The sequence below is a fragment of the Haplochromis burtoni genome, unplaced genomic scaffold (assembly GCF_018398535.1).
Source record: "Haplochromis burtoni strain Fernald_Lab_line unplaced genomic scaffold, NCSU_Asbu1 Contig_277, whole genome shotgun sequence".
In the NCBI taxonomy this organism is placed as follows: domain Eukaryota; kingdom Metazoa; phylum Chordata; class Actinopteri; order Cichliformes; family Cichlidae; genus Haplochromis; species Haplochromis burtoni.
In genome coordinates this window covers 460,121-470,718 of record NW_024582638.1, presented here as the reverse complement: position 1 = coordinate 470,718, position 10,598 = coordinate 460,121, and the positions used below count along the sequence as shown (strand labels likewise).

The 10,598-nt window shown below is 38.9% G+C and overlaps 1 pseudogene; it reads right to left on the bottom strand.

Moving 5' to 3' along the window:
* Positions 1 to 436: 436 nt before the first annotated feature.
* On the bottom strand, positions 437 to 10,582 carry LOC102289954 (annotated as a pseudogene).
* Positions 10,583 to 10,598: the final 16 nt, after the last annotated feature.

Sequence of the window (10,598 nt, the reverse complement as noted above, 5' to 3'; positions counted from 1 at the left end):
ATGGTTCTTCTTTGGAAACCTGTCACTGGGATCTATCAGTGCTGAAGTAATATTTTGAATGTCATGAATGAAGAGATACATAATAAAATTTAATATGAGGGAATATTTGTGTTTCCTCTAAGAATTCAGTTGGTTAAACAACTCCATAATTAAAGGGACATCTCACTTCTAAATGTGGTAGTTGCCCAGCTTTGCTGATACAGGCTATAGAACTGTTTTGTGGCGTGTGGCGAGGCGTGGTCTGTGGTGCCGCTGCAGGGGAGATGGACTCACCTGCACAGCATCTACAATCACGTCTAGCCACCATAAAAACCTGTGCTGTCGTTGTTGTTGGTGTGTGGCTGGCAGTTGGGAAGCTACAGGCAAGTATTTGTAACAACAACAGTACTTAAGAATAAAGTATGCTGAAAAGTATAAAAATGTGGACCGGTCCGCCCTAAGGACCAAGGACCCAGCCGGCCAGGGAAGGAGCTGGGCCAAATGGTGGCAGAGCTGGTGGCAGAGCTGGTGGCAGCGCAGACCACGCCCTGCCACATTATATCAAAAGTGTAATGAAAACAGCACCAGATAGATAGACAGACAGACAGACAGACAGACAGACAGACATTGTGGGAAGTAAAGAAGAACAAATAATTTCTCACTGTGGGGTCAACTTGGTAAACTGGGCCATCAGTTAAAATGGGCCATCTTAGGTTTGAGTATCTCTTTAAGAATTAACAGCCAATGACTCAGTACTCAGCATTCAGCATTTGATTTTACTGATCCAAGATTGACACTGGTCAGCCTCACAGCAAGAAGATCTTTCTGTGTGGAATTTCTATGTTCTCCCCATGTCTGCATGGGTTGTCTCCAGGTCCAAAGACACCCAAAGAGTGGGGTTAGGTTAATTGGTATTTGGTGAGTGGTAAATTAGTAAATTGCTCATAGGTGTGAATGCTGTGCAATAGACTGGCAACCCGTCCAGGGTAACCCCCCTCCCCATGCTACCTGAGATAAGCTCTAGCCTGTCTTTGTGATCATGAATTGGATAAGTGGAAGAAAATGGGTGGATGGTGTAAGATTGGTCAGGGAGGTGGGCCAATATCTCATTCTGAGACTGCTCCAGAAAACTTCACGGTGACTTATCCAATCTCATTGGATAAATCAATATGTAGAAGTAATGATTCACAACACTTGTCAAGATGGACCGTCTCAGATAAAATGCTGATAAATGCTTTTTCATGAAAAAGCTTTTTTTTTTTTCATTAGGGGCGCAAATTGCCTTTATGTGTCCGATGAAATGGCTATAATTTCGGTTAAATTATGTCACCCTCTGAACTGAGCTTAAGAAGATATTCTGATGCTTCCTCTCATTAAAAAAAGATGTATAATATTTATAAATTCTATTATTGCATCCAATTCAATTTAATTTAATTTAAATATTGCCAAAAAACAAAAACAGTCGCCTGAAGACAAGTTATATTGAAAGGTAAAGACCTTGCAATAATACAGAGAAACCCCAACAATCAGACGACCTTCTACAAGCTGTTAAGGTTCCACGCTCTCTGTCTTAAGGCATTTGTTATGTTCTATTGCCTGTTTATGCCCCCCCCTCCCCCGGACACACCAGCACACACACAACACACAGACACACCACACACACAACACACACACACACACACAACAACCACACACACACACACACTTATAAAAAAAGGTTTTATTTCACCTCATAGTGATCATGGTGGATTTCATTCTTCTTACTTTATCACTTACAAGCTACAGATTTGTGAAAAATCCAAATCAGGCTTTAGACCAGTATGCCACAGCTTATACAGGCACAGTGTTGTTATTGTTTTGTTCTTTCTGTGCTTGTTATTGCACTGACATCCTTCAGAAGTACTCATGTAATGAAAATGCAATACATTATAACTTACCCTTCTCCTGTTGGAGATGCTCCCCGCTGCTGTAACAATGCAGCATATGAAATACATGAGGAATAAATAAAAACATGCAGAAGCCTGATAAACAATCCCCCTAAACATTCACACAATAATATTACGCTTATTTAAAAACACTGTTATTTTGTGGGAATCCCCCCCCCCTTAGACTTATTAAAGAAGGTTGTTTATTGCTCTTAGAGACTTTCCAAACATTTTTTTTCCTGTGAATGTAAAGCAGTACCTCTAGAGCAGCATGTTGAACTTAGCTCAGCTCACCTCTGTGAGCACTAAGAATTTCTGATACAAGCTGTCCTTGTAAATGAGGAGAGAAATGAAGTTAACTGGCAACCCTGCATCAGAAGTAAGACTTTCTTCCATCTCATTTTCTTTATTCTTCTAAAACCAAGTTATATGCTGTGTGTCTAGGAAATGTTCGCATAATAATAGTAGTAGTACAGTTTTACGTTCTAAACCCTGTGCAGTCCATATGAGTGTAGCTCATGCTCCCACTAGAGGAAGCAAAAATGTAAAAACGAAAGCTAAGGTGGCTCCATCCTGGCCATGAACAGTGTTTGCAACAGCTCTGAAAAAGTCAATGTCTCATGACTAAATTAAACAGACAAAATAACCAGTGATAGGATGAAGCATTAAATGGAAATAATCTCACCTAGACTAAATGATTTTTGGTCTGCTTTGGTCGATGTATTGCAGTTGTCACACCATATTTAGCCAAGCTGGTGATGAACCACCTGTTCCCTAGTTTCCTTTCCTGTCCCAGTGTAAAAATGTTGTTATGGACATATAGGCCAATGGCATCAGTGATTTCTCCAGAGGCTTCATTTAAAAAAGATGTAAGATGTTTCTACCTAGTGCTTTTTCTAACTGCATTCACACTCCAATGGACGCATCGGAGAGTAACTTGGGGTTAGCACTTTGCACAAGGATACTTGACATGCAGACTGGAGGAGCTAGGGATTGATGTTTCTACCCATGTCCCACCACCTCTTCAGAGAGCAGTTTGCTCTATTTCCTCGATGTAGCTGACAAACATTCCTATCAACTTTGGTTTTATGAGAATCAACAACAACAACAAAATAACCTGTTATTATATGAGAGACTGAGCGTTACATTCTAGTCTGCTGTTTGAGGTTTTGTTTTGAATTTTAACCACTTGTCTAATTCAGGTTTGGGGGTGGGGGGTTGGAGCTTATCTCAACTGTCATAAGGTGAAAGGTGGGGTACACCGTGGATAGGCTGGCAGTCCATCATAAGGCTAACAGAGAGAGACAGACAACCATTCACACCTACAGTGTGGCCAAATTAAGTGGTAAATGGACTGGTTCTTATATAAAGCCCGTTATACAGCATGCCTCATTCGCCCATTCATATAAGCACTTTTTTTTTTATGACGAAGTGGTCTTCTATCTAACGTTTGAACACATTCAGAAGTCAATGAATGCATCAAAGAACAACGTGGGGTTCAGTATCTTGCTCAAGAATATTTTGGCATGCAGACTGTACAAGCAAGGCATCAAACCACCAACCTTCCAATTAATGGATGACCTACTCAACCTGCTCTTGAGCAGGAGGTTGGACAGTGGTTAGAATTAACCACTTAGCTGAACATAAATGTCAACAGTGCTAACCACTGGACCAGCATCCCACACTATTTCTGGTTTTCAGTCATTATTTCCACTTTGTTTTGAAATACTCACCAATTGTCCCGTGCTTCTCATGTTTAATGTTTTTGTGACCCATCCTATTTAGTTTCACTCACCATTCTCCTCTCTGTACTGCTCTGTTACACTTCGCGTTCGTAACTTTGTTTCTCACAGTTCTCATGCATTTCCGATGCCATGTGCTCAGGCTCACTCTGCCAGAGTCTTGTGATTTTAATAACTTCGCCTAAACATTGACTGCTTTCCTTCTACCAACGCATGACTTAAATAACATTCTTTGATTTTTTTATTTTTTTTTTACTCTTGAGTCATGAATTTCTGTTAGAAACTGCAGCTAGAAACTCACTTCAGAATTACACTTTAATAAACCTGTAGAATTTTTGGCATTGAGGGTTTTGAAAAATTCAAAAGGCAGTATTGCACACAGGCTGACAGAGGCTCATTTGGCTGACTTATATTTGAATCATGATTTGAAAAATTTCCATGGGCCCACTCAACTCCATTTAAAGGAGTATTCAACATGAATTGCAGACCTAACTGACATTAAATGTTACCTAACATACAGCATTTATTTTCGAGACTTGGAAACTATAAACCTTCTTTGCTGGACAGTCATGCATGTAAGTTCTGGGTCTCAATTAAACTGAAATGCATAATTAGGTTTTCTAACACCAGTACAGTATTTTCACTAAGATTATCTATTGAAGAATGTTAAAATCCATACAAAACTCAATAAGCTCCATCAAAGCGACAGATGTAGTTGAATCTCATTAAATAGCAAACATCTAGACTTGTCCAAAATATTGCACATAGATTATTTTTTGCTGCCTGACTGAATATTAATTCAGAAGTTCAGATGATGGTGTGAAAAAGAAAAGTTTAAGTGAAAAAAAAATCGAATTAAGCCATGAATGCTTAGTAAATCTGAACTGGTCTGCACGAAACAAATAATGCATGTGTCGTATCATGTTAGCGGTCACGTCTAAATCTGACTAAATTTGTAGGTCAGCGTGACCTCCCTGACTAGCCATTTATGAGGTTCGATTTTATTCAGTTTGTTATTTTGAGTGACTAAATAAATAAATAATGAATGTCACACAACCTTATCCTTTGACAAAAGTTCTTTGTTTTCCTACTCGCTAAAAGACATGGTAATTTCCATTTCTGAAGTATGAATCGATGTCATTACATGTACATGCTTACAAAAGGGCCTTGTATCATTATCTGCCACTGGCTCTTCGTCCCTACTTTACTTGCTATGATAATGATTATTATCTGAAATGAGTCTTTTCTGTTCATTTATATCTTGTTTTATTGTTATTTGGTGCTCCAGAATAGAAAACAAGTTTGCTAAATAAACAACACAAAACACCATAAAAGCAAAGTTCAATTACACAAACCCACTTGCTTGTCTGTAATATGAACAAGGTTATCACTGTGCTACACTGGAAAGTTCTGGATGTCTCCCTGCAGGGACTTCACTTTACCCTTACGGGGAAACCACAAATTTTCAGGGAACAGTGGGGGAGGCTTTTTTTGTCAACCTCAATCAGCGCCAGCTTTCCAGAGGAGATAAGGCAGGGCAAAATGTTGCATCCTACAAACAGGCAGAGGAAGGGAGAGAATCTCTGTATGAACAGATCCACATACTGTTGAAACTTCAGCACAGTTGCAAATTGCAAATACTCTTCTGTTAGAATGAAAATGATTTCCTTCCCCCCAAAGTGGTACTTCAGGTTCAGAGTTTGGGTTAATGCTGCACATATCACAACACGCAAGTGAACAGAGCAATTTTAGAGTCTTATTTAGCAAAAACAATAGAGCTGGTGTGACAGAAGAGGATGATAGGGATAGTGTGAGATGGAGGCAGATCAACCGCTCTGGAGAGATCCTAAAAGGAGCAGCTGAAAGAAAGTCTCCCTCCAATTCATGTTAATGTCTGCTTCATTTACTGTGATGATAATTTTGGTTAAAATTGTTTAAGACTGAGACAAAGATAAACTCACTGATGAGAATGTATTCATGTTAAGTTACTGTACAGATGATGCTTCAGGATGCATGATTTAATATCAGTGGTTCATATCAGTTATCATTAGGTTGCATACTATGAACAGAACTCAGATGTCATCTAATCATGTTACTAACAAAAGATGAACCAAAACCCAAATGACTGAATAAATAACTCAAATATAAAATATTTGACCTGAGTTGTGGAAACAGCTGGTCTATCGTGTGGATGTCACACTTTGCTTCTTCACCTGCGTGCTTAAGTTGCAGTACCAGCAGGGGGCGATCATTTATTTAAAGCCAACAAGTCACTACTTACCAAGGTGTGGGCTATTCTACAAAGGGCTATTCTAAAGAATGAAATACTTTCAAGGGTCCTTCTATGCCAGGTAAGATTAAGCTAGATGGTTGATATGTATTTACATATAAATGTATTAGTAATGTTTCCTTAAAGGTTTGCCCATGACTGTTTTCATGTTGGCTTTAAATAAATTATTGCTGTCTTCTGTTACTGCAAGGTATTGCAACTTAAGCATGTCTGTAAGTTCTCAGTCATCCAGGTCATGGTAGTCTAAGGAGCTTATGGTTGATGTTTCTTGAAGTAGTTTTCACCTTATATCCGAGAAGCTTCATCAAGTCAAAAGCCAAATGATGGAGAGACACAGGTAGGAATTAAAGTTTGTTTTAGAACTGAAGAATCAGAGGTGAAATGCCTTCAAGAAATTTAAAGAAGTCAATTTGCTTTCTTTCCAAGCTTCTTAGGTAAGTTAAGCATGCGTATCCATATCACGTCTGGAGAGGCAAAGCGTGACATCCACATGATAGCCCAGCGGGTCTATTACAACCTTTTCTGTGATACTGGGTTGAGGTACAACTGCAAATACTCCTGTGCTGCGTCCCAGGTGAAGCAGAATGAATTTAATGTCTTTAAGGTATTGTTTTTAGCATAGCCTAGTTTGGGCTCTGCATAGACGCCTCAAAAATGTAACCTATTTCCAGTACATGTATGCTGGTGATGTTCAGGGCAGAACAGTCCAACCTCGGACCGTGAATATACCAAATCCATCTGCGATGTTTCCGCTTTTATGAGCCACACAGTCATGTCTGATCTTTTTCTTTTTTTTTTTTCCATGTCAGGGTGGAGCTGTATAATAAGCAGGGGTTCTCTGTGAACTGCTGACTTGCACCATGTCAGTTCCGCTGAATAAAAATAAAGCGTTAGATAATCGATTATAGAAAGAACTTAATTTTGCAGTGAGTTAAGCAAAAGGAAATGAGAATTTTAGGATTAAAAATGTAGTTTAAAAGACTATTGAAAATCATGATCCTAAGAAAAGGGTTTTGAAGCAAAATGAACTGAATCATATGAAAAACGCAAGAATTCAAGACTTTAGCCTAGCAATGATATTCTCCTTCAAACGCAGGGATTATGTAACTGTGTTCGTTTGTTTGCATGTTTTTAAGGAATCTAGCATCCAGTTTTCAAGGTCTTGTGTTCAAATTTTGTGTAATGGTAGATACGTATAACAGCTTGAGCTGCTTTAATTTTGGTGAAAATCAGGTCAAGATCACACCAAATGTGAAATCAGTGACCCTGATTGTTAGCACGCTGATGTCATCATATCATAATAAAAACAGGCTGAGGTCAGCATGTCATAATGAAACATCATAAAAAGTTTTAGTACAGCTTAGTCCCAGCTGTTTGAGTATTGGTGCTGAATATGTCCATCCCATTATAACCACAGTGTATCCATGGCTGCTTCCATTAGGATAATGCACCTCAAAGCTCAAAAGAAATTGCAAACTGGTTTGAAAGTAACAGCAAGTCCAGTGTACATAGATGGCTTCCAGAGTCACCAGATCTCAATAGAGCATCTTTGGGATGTAGTGAAATGGGAGCTTTGGATCATGCATGCGTGACAGGCAGGAACTGTGTGATGCTATCATGTTAGCATGAATCAAAATCTCTGAAGAATGTTTCCAGCACCTTGTTGAATCTATGCCAGAAATAACTAAGGCAGTAATGAAGGCAAACGTCTGCCCAACCCAGTAATAGTACACCACCACCACCAGTAGTAAGAACACAATGATACCTGTGGATGATATCCCAAATCTTTAGGCCATCATCCCTGTGGTAGAAGTTTGGCACAGCCTCCAGGCCACGTTTAGCAATGTCATCTGGCATACAGAGGGAGCTGTAGGTCATTGAGGACACTGACATCTGCAGGATGGTAAACATGCCCTCTCCACCCAATACTACAAACTAGAGAACGGGCAGCGCACGGTTAGAGTTAAATGTTGTACATAACACTGAAAATGAAACAATTCTTTAGTGTGCTGGTCATCGCATAAAATGTTAATGTTTTTACTGCTTACCTGAGTGAAACTGCCAGTCTCAGATATGAGACGACTTCGAGCTAAGAGGTTGACATGCGGTGAGTAGCGTGTGAGGTTTGAGAAGCTGAAGGGAAGAGGAAACGACATTAGAAAGACGATCATTTAATATGTTGTTTGTACACTTTTTTTATATAGTGATGAAATTCATAGGTGGTATTAATATGCCATCCGTTATGGACAAATGCTTTCCACACCATTGAAATAAATGGTATAGCAAACGTCAGTTACCTTGTACAGAGGATGCACCATGGGCATGTTGCGCAGCAGTGACACTGCAAAAACCTCAGCCAGCAAGTGCGTGTGCAGAAGGTGAGCATTGAGCTGATGGTGATTGAAATCTGCACTTCTTACAAAAATCTTGGCGATCAACCAGTCGTGCTCAGAATCAGTAGGAAGAAAGATCGGATTGTCATCTGATGGAGTCTGCTTCAGCTACAGAAGGACAGGGCAGAGTAGTCATTTGATACAGATGATCAAGTATGCTCCTATAATCAATTACTGATCAAGACTGATGAAATTTCAGTTCCTGTTCTATGTTTGACAAGTTTATCTTTAAAGTTTGATACTCTGCTGATCCCTTATGGGGAATTTCCACTGAATCCCTTCTGACAGAGCATTTCTTCTGAACAGCTTTACATGATGCTTTTAATTAGTTTTTACTGATGCTATCTCTCTCTGCTCAGTAAATATGTTGCATATGTTGCATCTGTGTGAGTGTATTGTACAGAATGAACTGTGAAGGCTGTTTGTGATTTTGGCGCCATAAAAGAAATCTACGTGTCAGACTCTGCAACCTGGAAATCACTATGGGATGATTTTTTCCACAAGGCTAAAGCTCGGGCAGAAGGAAAAGGGGTGTATTATTAAATTAAAGCTTACTGTCTGAATTATCTGAATAGCAATTGGCATTAGCTTATCATGAGGATCTTTGTGGAGCAGGACGAGAGGAGCCACCACCATGTACTGCTTCTTCCCATTGATGGTGTTTGCTTTTACTCCATCCAGATGCTTGTAGTCACACAGGAATATGTTCCCTTTCTGTTTGAAAGTTCAGGATATTGTAGAAATCTGAATATAATATTTGCTCATGTAAAAGTGAATTTATTGAAGAGATCTAACTGATACAAGAAAAAATTCTTTCTCCTTTTGCATACGAGACAGTCACCTTCATTTCACCTGCCAGGCTGCACTGGCCATGGGGAAAGACCATGTCATCAGTGACAGGGAAGTTACTGGGCAGGGCTGTACAAAGCTGAATCAACATGGGGTTGACACCATTTAGAAACTGGTAGCCAAAGAAAGCATCCTCTTTCCAGTGTTCATGAACATATTCTGTGAAAAAGAAACATTTAAATTCAATTTCTGACTTCATGTCTTAAATGTTATATCAAATATTTAAAAAAAGGTAAGACCTTTCCGTAAATGTGTTGATACACATTCTTTACATTTTTAAACGCTTATCATTATGTAAAATAGGGCTTCACATTCTTGCAAGATCAGATTAAAAAACAACAACAAATGAACACATACTGTCATTAGTCAATATGCTAGCAGCTTATTCTAGGAATAATTTTAGAGTAACAGCTAAGTACATATTATTGTTCATACAGTACAAGGACTCCATTATGCTATGATGTTAGTTACCTGATATGTCAGTCTTTTTGCAGCACAACACTCGATTGATGCTGTCAATATTATCCCACTTCTTCTTACAGTTATCCAGTCCCTTCAGCTCAGTCAGTCTGAAACAGAAGAGCACATTTATTTAACTTGATTGTGATACTTAATATACTTTTGATAAGTAAAGAGAGACACATGTTTGTTTCTTGTGTATTTGTTCTATAATATTAGAACTTCACCCTGTGGATTTTTGGTGAAGGAGAACTGAACCTCCTATGGCAGTGACGATGGGTCTTTTGCCTTCATGGAATGAGGTATTTTCTCTGCATATGCATCTCAGCTGATGAAACAAAGCAACAGCAGAATAATGAGGATGTTAATTGCAGTAAGACATGATATACTTTTTCTCTGCAACATATGCAATAGTTTAATTTCTTTTAATTAATCCCAGCAGACAAAGAATATGCTGTAATGCTTAATTTTAAGGTTAAATATATTTAAGCTTTAGGCTTAGTATTAGGATATTCAGCTATAACTGGACAGCATTTGTATTCCATTTTCCAGGAGCTGTAAAGCTAAAATCTGTATAAGCTCAGGTTTCATAAGCTCATGAAACCTGAGAAACTTTTAATCATGAAGATGCATATTTCAGACTTACAGCTCCTCTGACGAAGGATGAAGCCCCTTTCAAGCCCATGAGCCACTTGCGATCACTCTCCCCATCTGTGTCCACCAGCTTAATGAAGACATTGTTAAGAGTAGTGGAATTAAGGCGATCACCAGTGAGCACAGTCACTTCATACTGCACCATTTTCCCTCTTGAATGTGGTCAAATCCTGGTGGGAAGAAGTTATGATCCTATAGCACTGATTTGGAAATGTAAACATTTACAATTGTGGCATCACAATGAAAAGGACAATGGAAAAGAAATTTAAGAGATTATGTTGAACTTTTTTTTTTTTTTTCACCCATA